The following is a 16,947-nucleotide window of genomic DNA, read 5'->3' on the forward strand; positions in this document are numbered from 1 at the left end:
CAGTGGGTACCATTTCTATCCAATGAGTCAAGTGATCTACTATCACTGGCAAAAACTTCCACTGTTGTATGTGGGGAAGCTCAGTAAAGTCTACTTGGATATTTTGGAAGGGCCCTAATGCTAGTTGTCACCCTCTTCTGGGGGTTTTCCTCATGATTTTCTTATTCACTTGTTGACATATCACACTCCATTCAGTTACTTGCTTAGCTATTCTGAAAATTCCTATGCAGTCCTAATCCCATAGAAATTGATCACTTAGCACTTGTGTACCCGAATGTGTTGTTTCATGTATGCCTTCTAGCATTTTCCTGGCCAGGAGTTTATTCAACACTTGCCTCCCATCTGCTAATCTCCACTTCTCTTTTTTATCTTTCTTAGCTTCTCTTTTAAGGAGTTCTTCCTCTTCTGTCCCACTGAATATGGGGACTTTTTGCATTTCTCTCATGGGTGTTAATACTATTATTACTTTTTTTGTCTCTGATTCAACTGCATTTTTAGCCTCTAGATCAGCCTAACTGTTCCCTCACTCCTCCTGAGTTGCCCCTTTTTTATGTCCTTTAACATACACCACTGCTACTTCCTCTGGTAATTGTAAGGTTTCTAACTCTTCTAAAAGAAATTTTTTGTGAATCAGTCCCTTTCCCTTTAAATTGAATAGCCCCCTCTCTTCCCATATTTTTCCAAAGTCATGCACTATTCCAAAAGCATATTTTCAATCTGTATCTATTGTTCCAGTTTTCTGTGGTAATGTTTCCAGAGCTTGTTTTAGGGCATTCAACTCACACCTTGGGCTGACCAGTTGGAAGGTAACTTTCTCTTTTCTCGCTACCAACACTTCATGCACTATAGCGTACCACAATACCCTGTGCCCCTTTATTTCTCATGAAGATCCATTGATGTACAATCATTTTCCACCTTGGAGTGGTTGATCTGTTAGGTCCTCTCTTCCTTTAGTTTGATAGTTTATAACCTCTAGGCAATTATGTATTAGTTCCTCATCTGGTTCTCCATAGAAAAACTGGGCAGGGTTGAGTTGGTTACACACAATTCCCTCTAAATCATTATCTATTAAGATGGCCTCATAATTTAACATACAGGAATCAGTGAGCTATTTCTCAGCCTTTTGGCTTAGGATACTTCTAACTGAGTGTGGGGTATATATTTTCAATTTCCCCCTAAGGGTTTATGTCTTGGTTTGAAGAGAGGTGTCTGCTAAGGAAGGCAGGACCTTCCCTGGAAATGGAAAATGTAAACCCTCTCCCTCTGAATTATTGTAATTTTGAAATGAAGGGGGGGCTCTCAGGCAAAGATATGGGAGCAAGAATAACGGTTCTTTATTAGGGAAGAAAATTAAACAAATAAACCATGCAGTAATACAAGCAGCACTGACAGAGTCAGAATATTTCCTGACACCCTGTTGGTCAGGGTGCTGGTAGCAGTCCAATTGAAATGGTGGCTGAAGTCCTCCTGAAGTGGCAGATGTGGTTCTGTTGAAGCAGTGATCCTGTAGAAGGGTGTAGTCTTCCTTTGAAGATCCAGTGATGGTGTAGATAGGCCTGGTCTTCCTCCGGGAATCCAATGGAAAAGGCTGCTGCTCCTCTGGGAATCCAGTGGAAAAGGCTGTTCTGGTGTCCCAAAATCTCAGATTTTATATCTAGTTAGGAATGCTTGGCTCCTCAGTCTGGGTGGAGCATCTCACAATGGGATGATGTAATTTTGATCAGTCATGCAGTGACACTCAATGGCTCATTAACAGCAGATGTCTCCCCAGAGGGAGGATTGGTTTGTGGAAGAGATAAAGAAAACTGCCCAATTAACAGAAGATAACTGCTTCACCTCTAACAGATGGGAACAGAACACACATATTTCCTTGCAATCCAGGACATTATCCACCCCTTATTCTATTTCCATCTGCATCAGAGTAAAACCGTACACACAGTTTTCACTTATGACTAGGTTTCCTTGTAGTACACAATGGCTTTCTCCGTCTTTTTGCATTACCCACCAAGTGTAACCAGGTCCTTGAGCAAAAACAATCCCATAGATGGGGTTGTCTTTGACTGGGGTGGAATTAATACAAACAGTCTTTCCTAAAACACCTTTCATGTGTACAACAGGGACTTTATCTCCATCCACTGTGTGCAGGGGTTCAGACTGGGCAGGACCAGCTCGATTTATGGACCCTCAGATGTTGACCATCCAGGTGGCTTTTGCTAAGTTCATTTGCCAATTTCTAAAAGTTCCACCACCAATTGCCTTCAGAGTCATTTTAAGTAGTCTGTTGCACCGTTCAACTTTCCCAGCAGCTGGTGCATGATAGGTGATATGATATATCTATTCAATACCATGTTCTCTGGACCAGGTATTGATAAGGCTGTTCTTGATATGAGTCCCATTGTCTGACTCAGTCCTCTCAGGGGTTCCATGTGTCCACAGGATTTGCTTCTCCAGGCCCAGGATGGTGTTCCTGGCAGTGGCGTGAGGCACAGGGTAGGTCTCCAACCATCCAATGGTGGCTTCCACCATGGTCAGATCATAGAACTTGCCTTGGCATGACTGGGGCAGTGTGATGTAGTCAATCTGCCAGGCCTCCCCATACTTGTACTTGGACCGCCGCCCACCATACCACAGGGGCTTCACTCGCTTGGCCTGCTTGATGGCAGCACACGTCTCACAGTCATGGATGACCTGAGAAATACTGTCCATGGTTAGAACCACCCCTCGGTCTCGTGCCCACTTATAGGTAGCATCTCCACCCTGATGACCTGAGGCATCATGGGCCCATCGAGCTAGGAAAAACTCTCCCTTATGTTGCCAATCTAAGTCTGTCTTTGACACCTCTATTTTTGCTACCTGATCTACCTGTTCATTGTTTTGGTGTTCCTCATTAGCCCAGTTCTTGGGGACATGAGCATCTATGTGGTGGACCTTCACAGGCAGCTTCCCTATCCTGGAAGCACTGTCTTTCCACTCATCAGCAGCCCAAATTGGTTTTCCTCTATGCTGCCAGTTAGCCTCTTTCCAGCCACCTCTCCAGCCACCCCCACAGAGAATTGGCCACCATCCATGAATCAGTGTAGAGGTAGAGCTTTGGCCACTTCTCTCTTTCTACAATGTCCAGGGCCAGCTGAACAGCTTTGAGTTCAGCAAATTGACTTGATCCACCTTCTCCTTTGGTAGCTTGTGCAACCTGTCGTGTGGGGCTCCATACGGCTGCTTTCCACTTTCGGTTCATCCCTACGATTGGACAGGAACCATCAGTGAAAAGACCGTAGTGTGTTTCCTCTGGGAAAACTTGGTTATATGGAGGAGCTTCTTCAGTCCATGTTGCTGGTCTTGTTCTTCATCTGTGACACCAAAATTTTCACCTTCAGGCCAATTTGTAATTACCTCCAAAATCCCAGGGCCATTCAGTTTACCTATATGGGCAGTGTCTCTGTCCCTCTGGGAGCCTCTCAGGAACCCTCAGCCAGTCCCGAGTTGGCAGACACCGGGGGGAACCCCGACACGGCCGACAGCGGGGAGACACTCTCCCAAGCCCTGAGGGTATGGAGGGCACGTGGTCATCTTTGCAGCAGGAGAGACACCGGAGACATGGGTACAAGATTAAGGCCTGACTCTTAGCAGGGGTTAATCCCAGGTTTTATTCTAGGAGTCCCAAAGGAGCCCCTACACCTCAGGCGGCTCCTGCTGAGAGCCCCGGGAGATTTCACAAGGTTACATTTAAAGGGAAGTGGAAACCAAAAGTAGATAACATTTTACTAAACAATAAGTGACCCTAAGGGATGGGTACTGGGGGACAGACATTTAGGACAGCATTTGGGGCAAGGCTTGGGGGGCTCACCCCTGGCCTCTTGCTAATCACTCGACATCCTGGACCAAAGCTTCTAGATGGAGGGGATGGGATGCTGAGTGATTGACAGAGAGCCAGGCTGGGGATTTGGGGATGATCTCAGCAAGAGAAAGGGATTACACAGGTAAAGGGAGGGGGGTACCATCTGGGATGAACCATTTGGGAAAAAGTCAGGGATTCAAAAACAAAACTATTGCAAAGTATTACAAAGTATAAAAACACACTATGAGACACCACCCAGATCTGGTGTTTGCTGCACAAGTGCCCAGATCCGGAAATTTCCCAGGGCTGGCACAGCCCAAGTCCAGCAATTTGCTGGCACAGAAAGCCAGAATCTGGCAATTTCCTGATGCCAATACAGGTGCCCAGACCTGGTGTTTGCTGCCACTGCCAGTGCTCAGATCTGGATATTTCCCTGTTCTGGCAGAGCCAAGTCCAGCGATTTTCTGGCAAAGAAAGCCAAAATCTGGCAATTCCCTGCTACCGTCATTGGCAATGCCAAGATCCGGTGTTTGCTGGCACCACCAGTGCCCAGATGCAGGAATTTCCTGGTGCCGGCACAGCCTGAGTCTAGTAATTTTCTGGCAAAGAAAGCCAAGACCTTGCAAATACCTGGTGCTGGCCCCACCCAGATCTGGTGTTTGCTGGCACTGCCAGTGCTCATATCCAGCAGTTTCCCAGTGGCAGCACGGCCCAAGTCCAGCAGTTTGCTGGCACAGAAAGACAAATCCTGGCAATTTTCTGGTGATAGCACCGGCACCACCCAGATCTGCGGTTAGCTGGCACCGCCAGTGCCCAGATCTGGCAATTTCCTGGTGCTGGCACAACCCAAATGCAGCAATTGTCTGGCAAAGAAAGCCAAAACCCGGCACTGCCCAGATCTGGTGTGTTGGGGTTGGTTTAAAAGAAGAGGGAGACCTCAGCTTAAGGCCGTGGGAAAACCCTCTTTAGCTGGGGTCAGCAGGAGCTCCCGCCCATAATCCTCTTGTTCAGTTATGCAATTGTTACTAGAAAGTTCCGAGTTCTCTTTGCTACCATTGGTTACTTTATACTGCAAAAACTGTAATATTCTTAATCCTTCCTTCCTCTTGGATCCTTCCCTCAGATCCCACCTTAACCCCTCCCCATAAATAAATGTATAAATATTCCTGCTAGACCCTGGACCCAGGCCTTTTTCTGCTTCTCTCTCTGTACTGTGTACGCCGTCCTGTTTGTTGTGTTTGCCTTCAGTAAAGTTCTGTTTCCAGACAACAAGATGAAAGCAGTCTCTGTCTGTAAAGTTGCCAGAGCTGGTTCTCAGGGAAACCACTGCTCAACAGTGCAGACAAGGACCAGAAGGTTTCACTGGTGTTTGCTGGCACTGCCAGTACCCAGATCTGGAAATTTCCCTATTCTGACACAGCCCAAGTGCAGCAATTTGCTGGCACAGAAATCCAAAACCTTTCACCTTTCTGCTACTGGGTCTGGCACTGCCCACATCTTGTGTTTGCTGCACCAGAACCCAGATTTGGAAATTTCCTGATGCCAGCAGAGCCCAAATCCGGCAGATTTCTGTCACTGGCAACGACACCACCCAGATCAGGTGTTTGCTGGCAGTGCCAGTGCCCAGATCTGAAAACTTCCTGGTGCTGGCACAGCCCAAGCCCAGTGATTTGCTTGCACAGAAAGCCAAAGTTTGGAAATCTTCAGGTTCTGGCTCCAGCGCCACCATGATCTGGTGTTTGCTGGGACCGCCAGTGCCCAGATTTGGAAATTTCCCGATGCCTTCACAGCCAAGGTCCAGCAATTTGATTTTAGCCACCTCAGGAAGAGAAGTTCCTCGGACTGTGACTTTCCTTTTTCTTGGAACTGTTTAAACCTGCTCTGGACTGAAAACCCAGACAAACACCTGCAGCTCACACCTGTGGCCCCCCGAGCTCTGGAATGCTGCATTCCACAACCAGAGGGACTTAGAAGAGACTGAGTGAGCCAATTACAACCCACAAAAAGGACTTTCTGAATTGGCCAACTCTTCAGCACTGTCCAAGGTTTTATTTAATATTATTCATTTTTCATGCTTGTGAATACTTTACTCGTTAAAAAAAAAATGGGGTTTTTTTTCACTTTTCTCAAGGGAAGTCTTTTCCTGAATTAGTAGGGGGAGGGGCCATTTGAACTTGCTTTCTAGACAGGCCCCTTTAGGAGGTTTCCTCCCCAAATTTACCCTAAGCCAGCACAAACAGTCACAATGAAAATTTCACCAGTGGCGTAATTTCCTGGTGGCAAATCTTGTGACAGAAGCTTGACCTTGTTCTCCATGAGAGATTCTTGGGAAGAGCAGACAGGAGAAGACTCCTGGAAAACTGAAACAGCTTTCCAGATGTAAAATAAAAGAAACAATCCAAGGTGTTTTCTTTTTTTTTTTCTATGCTCCCCTTTTCTATCTTGCGTCCAGTAATTCCAGATGCACCTCGCCTCTAGGATCGATGACTTAGTGATTTTTAGACACTCTAAAATACCATGAGCCACACACAGTTTTCCTTCCCCTGTTTTTACGGGAAAGCAACACTGGAGATGTAAGTGCAGTGCTGGGGTCAGGTAGGAATCCTACCCCAAGGGAAGGTGGCCCGACAGTGTTTGCCCCTCAGCAAGGACAATGCACATCAGCAAGCGAGGGGATCGCTGTGCCAGAGTGCAGGAGTCAGGGCTCTGCATCCGGGCTCAGCGCTGCAAAGTTCCCGTGTTTGGACAGACGGAGGGGCTGTCCCCGGGGCGCGCGGGGCTTGAACGTGGGGCTCGTGGGGCAAGAGGGGAACGGACACGGGGACGAACGGCCCCGGTGCTTCAGTTGCAGCGGCGGCAGCGGCAGCAGCAGCAGCGGCGAGAGCAGCAAAACAGATAATTTAAAACACGCTTTCCCCTATTTTTCTTTCTCTTTCTCTTTGTCCTATTATTTCTCTTTCTCTCCCTTTCCCGCTGTCGGGCACCCTTCTCTCGGGGTCCCTTGCCCGGCGTCCCTCTCCTCTCCCCGCCTCCCTCCCCCCTGCAGGGCCGGGCCATGCCCCCGGCCCGCCCCCGGCCCCATGCCCGGCCCCGGCCGTCCCGCCGCGGTCTCGCCTCCGCCCGGCTCTGGCCGTACTGGCGGTGGCGCTGCCGGGCGGGCATCAGTGCCTGGTGCGGAGGCGGCATCGCCGCCCTTTGCCTCCGCCTGGCCCGAGCCCGGCCCCGGACCCGACGCAGGCTCCAGTCCCGACCCCGGCCCCGGCTTCTCCCGGGGCCCGCGGAGCACACCTGCGGCGCGGCCGCTCCCGCCGCTTCCGATGCGGCTTCCCCGGCCCGAGCTCCGCCGCTCGGCAGCGCGGCCTCCGTCCCCGAGCTGTCGGGGCCCGGGGCGGGTGGGGATGCCGGGCCCGGGGCGGGTGAGGGGCGCTCGGGGGCCGTTGCTGGCCCCGGGCCGAGCGCTGACAGCCGCGTCCCGCCCGCAGGGACGGCGCAGGAGGCCCTGCTGGAGCGGTACCGGCTGGGATCGCTGCTGGGGCGCGGCGGCTTCGGCAGCGTCTTCGCAGCCACGCGGCTCTCGGACGGCGCCCCGGTGAGCGGCGGGGCCGGCGGCGGGCGCAGGCGGAGGGGGCGGAGGAGGAGGGAGGAGGAGGAGAAGGTCGGGGCGCGGCGGGACGGGCGGCGAGCTCAGCCCGCTGCTCTCCCTCGCTCGCAGGTGGCCATCAAACGCGTGCCGAGGGATCGCATCCGGCACTGCGGCGAGCTGGTGAGTGAGCGGGGCCAGCGGCAGCAGCCGGGCCGTGCCGGGCGGCGAGGAGCCGGGGCCCGGCACGGTGGGAGCCGCCGTGAGCCCTGCGGGGAGAGCGGGCGTGGGTTGAGCGGGGCATGCAGAGCATCCCGGGCTGGCTGAGGGCTCCCAGAGCCCCGGCACGGCCTCGGCCCCACTGACGGCGTCGTGCTCCTCCCGCAGCCCGACGGCACCAGCGCACCCCTGGAGATCGTGCTGCTGGCCAAGGTGTCCTGTGGCTGTGGCGGTGTCATTCAGCTCCTGGAGTGGCTTGAGCTCCCCGACAGCTTCCTGCTGGTGCTGGAGCGTCCGGAGCGGTGCCAGGAGCTCTCGGGTTTCCTGGCAGAGCGGGGGTTCCTGCCAGAGGAGGAGGCGCGGGAGCTGTTCCGCCAGGTGCTGGAGGCCGTGCGGCACTGCACCAGCTGCGGGGTCCTGCACCGGGACGTTAAGCCCGAGAATGTCCTGGTCGACCTGGCCAGCGGGCAGCTGAAACTGATCGACTTTGGCTGTGGCGCCTTCCTCCAAGACACAGCCTACACCCAATTTGCAGGTGAGCCCTCACCGGGGGTGCTCCTGGGCATCTCGTGGCCCAGCCTGGGTGCAGCACTGGGGCTTCCCCCTATTGCAGCCGGGATGGGATTGATGCTAGAGCCGAGTTGATTTGGGTGGGGTGTGAGGGCGGCCAGCTCCCAGCCCTGCTGACAGCCTTCAGCGCCCACTGTGCCCTGGGCTGGGGCTGGAGCTGGGGCAGCCAGCCCAACACAAACCCCCATGGGGGCAGCAGAGAGGGAGGCCTGACCGTGTGCCCCGGATGGTTTGGTGTGCAGGCAAGGAAGGGCTGGACTGCTCCGCTCTCCTTGTTCGCCTTGGCTTATTAACATTTTTGGGGGCCGTGCAGGTGGGGAGGAGAGTGGGTTTTCTCCACTACTGAGTGGGTTTTTCCTTTGTGTGTCATGGTTGGGCTTTCCCAGGGATTCTGCTGCCCTCTTCCAGCACCAGTGGCTTCTTTTCCAGCCGCAAGTTTGTGCACAAGTCCCAGGTGCTGGCGAGAGGGCAGCGCTCACCCCGTGTGCCTCTGGGACAGCCCCCACATGCCCAGGGATGCTGGGGCTGGGCTCTGGGAGCAGCAGCAACCCCCTGCTGAGCTGTGTCTGTGTTCCACAGGAACCCTGTCCTACAGCCCACCAGAGTGGATCCAGCACCAACGCTACCACGGCGAGGCAGCCACGATCTGGTCCCTGGGCCTCCTGTTGTGCCACCTGGTCATGGGGAAGCACCCGTTCAGGAGGGGCCAGGAGATCATCCGGGGGCGAATCTTGTTCCCACGATGGCTCTCTCGAGGTGGATCCTCATCTCTGGACACGGGGGGAATACCAGTGCTGGGAGACAGCAGCGGGCTCATGGGCAAACCACTCTGGCAGCTGCTGAGCAGGCACATGTCCTGCTCTCCTGCTGTCCTCCAAACAGAGCATCCATGGGGAAGTTTAGGCCCAGCTCTGGTCACAACCAGCATGACCTGGGCATGGGAACAGGAGGGCAACTTCTCCAACTGACTGGTGATTTCTGGTTTCTCTCCCCAGAGTGCCAAGATGTTATTAAGAGGTGTTTGTCCATGCAACCCTCGGACAGGCCATCCTTAGAAGAGCTTTTCTGTCATCCTTGGGTGAAGGGTGTTTCCCTGCCCTAGAAGACTGAAGAAATCCACGTGCACAGTTGGATCCAGGGACCTAGTAGGTACCAGCTCCACACATCTCTTGGCAATCAGTGGCAAAGCAAACCAGGCTGGTTTTGTCCTGCCTGTAGCTCTGAGCAGGGGTCAGCAGAAGGGAACATGCAGCGCTTGGGCTGGAGCTGAGCTGGAGACCCGGTGTGACAAGCACTGGTGGCCACCATCCCCCCGGTTTTGTTTGTATGGTTCATGGATGGCTGGGGCCCTAGGCAGAGCCCTGACAGCCTGGTCTGACCCCAGGGAAGGAGAAGGAGCCCCTGGAGAAGCTGTTCCAAATGGGGCTGGTGCTGGAGACACCAAGGACAACCTCAAGGATGACAATCTCTTCTTGGCCTGGCCAGCTGAAGATGATGGACTTGGATTCTGGCACCTTCTTCAAAGCCAGTCTCCAGGTCCAATTTGCAGGTGAGTCTACAGGCATGGGGTTGCTCCCAGATCTGGGCATGGCACAGCTGGGCACCAAAGGTTCCCCCTTTGCTGGGGCAGACGCAATGAATTCTTCTGTCAGCTGCCCAGCTGCTTTTTGGCTCTGGGCAGCTGCTGAGGGCTGGATGTGCCCTGGCTGGCTGCAGGCTTGGCACGTGTCCTGCCCTCCTGCTCTGCTGCCAAAGGCAGCAGGGATGGGCAGCTCTGGGCACAGCTCTGGGCACGGCCAACATGTCCTGGGCACCGCAGGCCTTGGCACAAGGGCACAGGAGCCCTCAGCTGATGAGCACTTTGTGCTTTCTCCCCTTGCAGCCAGGCTCTGCGGGTGCTGAGGCTGATCTGGGCTCTGCCAGGGCTCTGCTGGGCTCAGCCCTGGGCCCAGCTGGGCTGGCTCTGCCCTCACATTGCTCTGACAGCTCTGCATCAGACGAGCCCGTTGTGAGCACAGCGCCTGAGCTTTGTGCTTTGGCCGGTGAGTGAGACTCTGCTGCAGGGCCCAGAGATTGCAGCTGGGGACACACATCCAATTGGCAAGGACCCAAACTTTCTACAGTCCCAGCTGAATGCCTGGATCTGTACAGGGTGTTTTGTCTGTCCCATTCTTCCTTCTTGATTGGCTGGGATTGTGCAATTGCACTTTGTTCCTCCTCTAGAAGTGCCATGAGTGGGCCAAAGCTGGCGAGTGGGCCGTGCTGCTGAGGCAGTGCAGTCTGGAGCTGGTGGATGGAGAATTGCCCTTCTGCACTTCCACACCAGAGCAAAAAGCTGTCAGTGGGACTTTGTGACTCTAAGAAATCCCTGAAAGTTTCAATGGGAATGTTCCGCTCATTCCCAGGCTGAGAAGGAAGGTCATCTTCTAAAGGATTTGGGCTTTGACAGAGTTTCCACTCCCAGTCCTGCGTGGAGCTGGAAGGGCACAAAGCAATTTCCTCTTGCCTCGACCACAATTTAAAATAACAATATTGGAAACAATCCTCAAAAACTTTTTAAAAAGACTGCTGAGGTCAGTAAGATGGATCCATGCCATCAGCACATTTACAAAGTAAATAACTGAGTTCTCTTTCAAAAGATCAGTTGCCTCTTAATTCAAAGTTAGAGATGATTTTTCACTGCACACTTGGTTTTTTTTTTTTTATCTTTCACATTTTATATAGTTTTTGATTACTTTTTCCTTTTTTTTCCTTTCAATAGAAAACATGTCCTATAAAAGGAATGTCCTTTGCTCCTGGTTCCCGTGTGGAGCAGCTCCCTTCCTGCTGGCTGAGCTGCTCAGGCAGAGCCCGGCAGCTCCTGGCCCTGCAGGGCTGAGGCTTTTCCCCGTTGCTGGGCACAGACTGATGGAGCAGCACTGCTGAACACGGGCACACAGAGGCACCAGCAGCAGCTGCCTTTGGCCACCTGAGGCTCCAAGGCCCAAACTCTGAGCAGCCAGGGCTGGAAGAGACTGGCAGGATCGGATCCCTGACTCTGGGCCAGGGCTGCACAAATGACCCCACAGCAGCAGCAGCATCAGCAGCAGCATCAGCAGCAGCAGCAGATGGAGCTGACTTTGAGCACAGCCCCTGCCCCTCTTCCCTCCCGTGTGCAGCGGTGTCACAGCAGCCTGAGGCACCTGGGAGCCCCCAGTGCCAGCAGGGACTGGAGATGGCAGCCCTGGGCTCCTGCAGGCTGTGCAAGGAACGGAGCTGGGCACTCCCTGTGCATGGGGAGCTTCCAGATGGAAAAGGCTGCTGTGCCCAGGCAGCTGCAAGGGCACAGAAAGGAGGCTCTGGAGCACTGGATCTGTGCCAGTGCCACAGTCCTGGGCAGCAGCCAGCGAGCCCTGGGGGAACAGAGGGCACAGCACGAGGGACAGAACCAGGCAAGGGCAGAGACTGGAGAGAGCCAGGCCTGGGAGCAGGAACAGCTGCTCCATTGCGCTCTTGGAGAAAGCTCTTGGCTGGTTCAAAGTGCTGAAAGGCATGAAGGGCAGAGAGGAGGCCACAGCAAACAATGCTCCTGTTTGCACAGCCTCCCCTCTCCGTGTCCCAGAAGGAATTGCATGGACTGTGTTCTTCTCTCTGAGCCGTCTCGTTCAGCATGAGCAGCTCAGCACCAGGAGCTGAAGGAGCTGAAGCCTCAGGCCACAGGAGCTGGGCAAGAGGGAACTTTTGGAGCAAAGTAATGCTGCTAAAATAGACCCAGCTGAATGCAGTGGATATAATCATGGAATCACAGAATCCTTTCTGTTGGAAAAGCCCTCTGAGCTCACTCAGTGCAGCTGCTCACCCAGCAGTGCCAAGCCCAGCACTAAACCATGTCCCTGAAGTGCCAAGGCCTGGACACCAGCACTGAGTGAGGCCTGGACAGCAGGCCCTGAGCCAAAGGTGGCCTCTGGATGAACCTTCCAAGCAAAGGTTATCTTTGTATCTGCTCCCTGATGAAATATGCATGGTCATTAGGCCCCGTAATAGATGTAGCCACTCATTAGTGGGACATGTATTGACCTTTGTGTATTTAGAAGCCAGACAAGGCCATGAAATCTGACATCTGGCCTTGTTTGGGGCTGAATGGTCAAAGTCACCTCCCTTGGTTTCTCCTTGAGCCCTGGCCAGGCTTTGGGAGGGACCCAAGAGGAGGATGAAAGCAGATGTTGCCACACTAGCAGTGCTGTCAGTTTGTTCATTCAGCACTGTCAGAGCTGGGGTTGGAGCCTCACCTGGGGCTGGAGGCACCTGCAGGAATTCCCAGTGGCCAGGAGTGGCTCTGCAGCCCTTGGCTGTGACAGCTTCCCCAGCTGCTGTGTGGGTCTGGGGGATGGTAAAGGCTGAGGGTGAATGCTGCTGGATCTTTCTTAATCACTGCAGGCAATCTGTGGTGGGGATGGTTGGGTGCATTGCTGAGCTGCTCCTTTTGTGATTCTTTGCTGCTCTGAACTGCAGTGAATGACACTGATTCCTTCACTTGGAGTCTGTGTCTTTGGTGCTGACCCTGCCCACTGGTAAAACAAAACTGGCACAGTCTGACCAGATCCCAACAAAATGTCACTTTTTAAATGTAAATGTGAATAATCAGTCCCATCAGAAATTCCCAGCTGGGAAGCCCTTCCCTGGAGTTCCCTGGCTCTGGAGTGGGCTGAGGTCAGAGCCCTGTGTGAGCAGTGGGGCAGTCGGGTAAAAGAAGCTGAACCCCTGGATGTCTTCAAATGCATCCGAAAATTGCAAATGGAAAAGGAAAAGACCTTGTGGGTTTGGGCAGACGAGGGTGAATTTTATTAACAGCACCAACAGAAGGAAAAACTGTTGTTGAAATACTCCCACACAGAGTGACAAAAGGTTCAAATCTTGAGCTCAGGTTCATTTGTGCAAGTTAAATAATAACAATAACAATAACAGTAACAATAACAATAACAATAACAATAACAATAACAATAACAATAACAATAACAATAACAATAACAATAACAATAACAATAACAATAACAATAACAATAATTGATTTTAATAGTTATATATAAGACAGTAATTTATATTTTTATCTATGTAATTAAAAATTGACCCAGTGAAATATGGCTGACAATTTTAATATGTCAGCTTTAGCCGCTCACTGTGACACTGAATACCCCACAGAAAAGGTCTGGCCAAGACCCAAATGTCAGTGGTAAGCTTAGTGAGATTTTATACAAGGAATAAAGGAGGAAGGGATGAAATTGGCTATTTTTATAGGATTTGCTGATGCTGTGATGTGGAATGCTTTGTCTGTTACTGTGAAAAATGCAGTGATTAAGACTGCTGGGTTTTTCATATCCCAGACAATCCACAAGCTGCAGGACTGGTTGAACAGGTGAAGGGGTTGTTAAAGGAGCCGTTGAAAAAATGAGGAGATGGGAACCTGTCCCAGATGGGCTCCATGCCCTTCACAATGGCCCATGGGGAAATGGAAACGTCCCCTGTCTGTGCACGGCTGCCCCCAATGGTTTGCAAATCCAACCCTGGGCAGTGAGACTTGGGTTGCCTGGGAAATTGTTGTGGCTGTGATGGCCCCTGGCAGGGCCAGCCCAGAGGCTGCAGGGCTGGGCCTTCATGCATTGGAATTAATGTCGAGAAATTCAAAGCAAATGAGAGCTATCAATACCAAAACAGGAATTCAGATTCCTCCAGGACACTTTGCTTTGGTAACTGCTCCCTTGGAGCTTGGCCTTGCAAAGTGTTCCTGTCATGGCAGGAGGAACTGATGCAGAATATCAAGGAGAAATTACAGTAATTCTGTTAAACTATAGTGACCAGGATAGGATTATTCAACCCCATGACAGGGTAGCACAATTACTGATCTTGCAATTTTAAGAACGATTTTGAAAAAAGGAGATCCACCTCCAGTCACCACCATTTGTGGAGATAAAGGGTTTGCATGCATAAGCCCTAATAATGGAGCCAGAGTGTGGGTCCAGAGGCCAAAAGGCCCTCCCGAGGCAGCTGAAGGAGCAGCTCCTAGGAAAGACAACTCTGAGTACTGAACCCTGGGCAGGAACAATGGGAATGTGTCCCTGCAGCCAAAGATTCTGTGTGAGAACAAGGAGATTTGACAGGAGATTGTTTTACACATCCTGCCAGACCACATCTCCCTGTTTGCCCCAAAGGCCCCTGTGGAAAATGCTCTGATCCATGGGGCTCCATGCGAAGGCTGCAGTGACACTGAGGGACTTGCACAGGAATTCCATCCAGGAGCCTGGGTGCCCCTCAGGGACTGGGACCCGGCCCCTTCCAGCCAGAGGGGAAAGGGCCCCCCAAGCCTTGTTAGCCACAGACAGCATGGGAAAGCTGAACAGCAAAGAGCCTGGGGGCATTATTCTGGAATTAAAAAGGTGCCAGCTCCAGGCACAACAGAATTCTTGTTCCTAACTCCAATGGGATTGAGAAAATAGAATGAAAAACGGTGTCACTAAAGTACTCCTGATGTCTGTAAGGTGTACCTTGATAGTCAGCCAGAATCTTTGTCTGCCACAAACACCTCTAGTGTTTCACCAAGGGTTTCTTTGCAGCTGTGCATGATATAAATTACAATTCTTTAAGTTGGTGTCTGTGTCTTTGGTAGTGACCCTGCCCACTGGGGACACAGGGCCCCCTCTTGCCTAAGTGTTCCCTGGGAAGGCAAAAGCCCTCCCTCCAAAATTCCTCCCTTCCTCCCTGTTTCCCCCCTTCACACCCTGAGCATGATGTGCTCTGGTCTGGGCTATGCCCGGGCTCAGTTGGGGTCCCCTGTCCTGGCTGTGTCCCCTGCCCAGCTCCCCCGCAGCCCCAGCCCCTCCCCAGCGTGGCTGGACGAGGGGCAGGACAGGCCTTGGCTGTGCTGCAGCTCAGCAAGAACAAAACCATCTCTGCGTGCTCAGCGCTGTGCTCAGCACCCGGCCCAGCAGTGTCTCAGTGCCAGGGGCTGTGCCCTCAGTCCCTGCCAGGGGTTTCCATGGCAACTGCCAGGACAGGTGACCCAGGTGTCCCCCCAGTGCCGGTTGCCATGGAAACAGTGCCCAGCCCTGCCCCTTTCTGTCTGGCTGACCTGGCCTTTGGCCCTGGCAGTGCCGGTGGTTGCTGGTTCCTGGTGCCTGAGCGGCCAGCGCGGCACAGGGCAGGTGGCCATGGCACAGCCCCCAGCAAGGGATCCCCTCCTGCTCTGGGCACTGACACCAGCCCTGAGCAAGGGCCCAGGGCAGCTTTCCATGGACACCAACCATCACAAGGGGGCCGGGCATTGGTTGCCATGGCAACAAACCAAGGAACGGGTCCCGTCACTGTTGCCATGGCACCTGGTGGCACCAACGAGTGTCACTGCAATGGTACCTGGAACAGCCCTGGCACCGCCTTGTCCTGAGGGTTGCCATGGAGCTGAGGGCAGCAGCAGCTGGTGCTCTGCAAGGGCCCTGGGGCAGAACGGGAAGGAGCAGCAGAGCAGGGCCTGATCCATCCCCAGTGCGCTGCACAGCCCAGGGCAGCGTCCCAGAGCGTCCTCATGGAGCTGTCAACATCCGCCCTCTGCAGCCCTGGCCTCTCCCCCAGCTCACACAGGTGCCCCATCCTTGCAGGCACAGACACGGCAGCACTGGCTCAGCAGCCCCTGTTTGCATTGCACACGGCAGAGGGAGCACCCCCATGCTGTTGCTGTGGGGACATGAACCTGAGGGAGCACAAATGCCATCAGCCCCTGGGGCAAGCAAGGGCTGGGGGATGGCAGGGAAACCACCCAGCTTTGTCCTGGCCTCTGCAGTCAGCCAGAAAGTTTGTTCCCATCAGCTGGGAGTTTCCTGTGAGTGCCATCCTGTGGGTGCCCTGTGATGGCACTCAAGGTGATCTGTTCCATAACCTTGCCCGGCACCCAGGTCAGGCTGACAGGCCTGGAGGTCCCCAGATCCTTCTTCCAGCCCTTCTTGGGGATGGGCTCACATTGGCACCTCCAGTCCTCTGGGTGCTCCCTGCTGAGCCAGCACTGATGGTAAATGATGGAGCACAGCCTGGGGAGCTCATCCACAGCTCCCTCATTGCCCTGGGATGGATCCTGTCTGATCCCATTCACCTGTGAGCATCTGAGTGGCTCAGCAGGTCACCCACTGCTTCCTCCTGGATTCCAGGGGCTGTTCTGCTCCCTGTGCCCATCTACCAGCTCAGGAGAACACTTGTCCTGAGGATATCTTACCCTAATATTGAAAATTGAAACAAACTAGGGGTAAAGTAGCTCAGCCTTTTCCTTATCTTGTGTTACTATATTCTCCACTGCAACCAATAAAGAGTAGAGGTTCTCCTACTCCTCCTTTTTGCTATTTTTTTTTTTTATAAAAACATTTTTATTCTTTTTGCAGAACCCTCCTGGTTAGAGTTTTCAACTCTCAGCTTTTCTTTCTGTATGACCCAGCAACACCCTTAAAGACTTCCTGAGTTGCTGGTCCTTTTTCCACCCCTGAGTCTCCAGAAAAGCTCCATGGGCAGCCAGGCCAGTCATTTTCCTCACTAGCTCATCTTCTGCCGCACTGGGACAGGCTGCTTCTTCCCCCTTGTGATTACTTTCTTGAAATGTCTCCGTCCTTTCAGGACCCCTTTGTTGTTAAGGGCTGTTTCCTTAAAGCAATCAGTACCTGATTAGGTATTCCCCAAATCTGCAGCCTAAAAAGGCCAAAGTTCTGCCCTTCCTATTTCCAGTGCAGAAGTT

General features: G+C 53.0%; 1 pseudogene; it reads left to right on the plus strand.

Moving 5' to 3' along the window:
- Positions 1-3,423: 3,423 nt before the first annotated feature.
- The window catches only part of LOC134434467 (serine/threonine-protein kinase pim-1-like), a 40,428-nt pseudogene continuing 26,904 nt past the window's right edge, over positions 3,424-16,947 (plus strand).

This window comes from Melospiza melodia, unplaced genomic scaffold (assembly GCF_035770615.1).
Source record: "Melospiza melodia melodia isolate bMelMel2 unplaced genomic scaffold, bMelMel2.pri scaffold_37, whole genome shotgun sequence".
Taxonomy (NCBI): Eukaryota; Metazoa; Chordata; class Aves; order Passeriformes; family Passerellidae; genus Melospiza; species Melospiza melodia.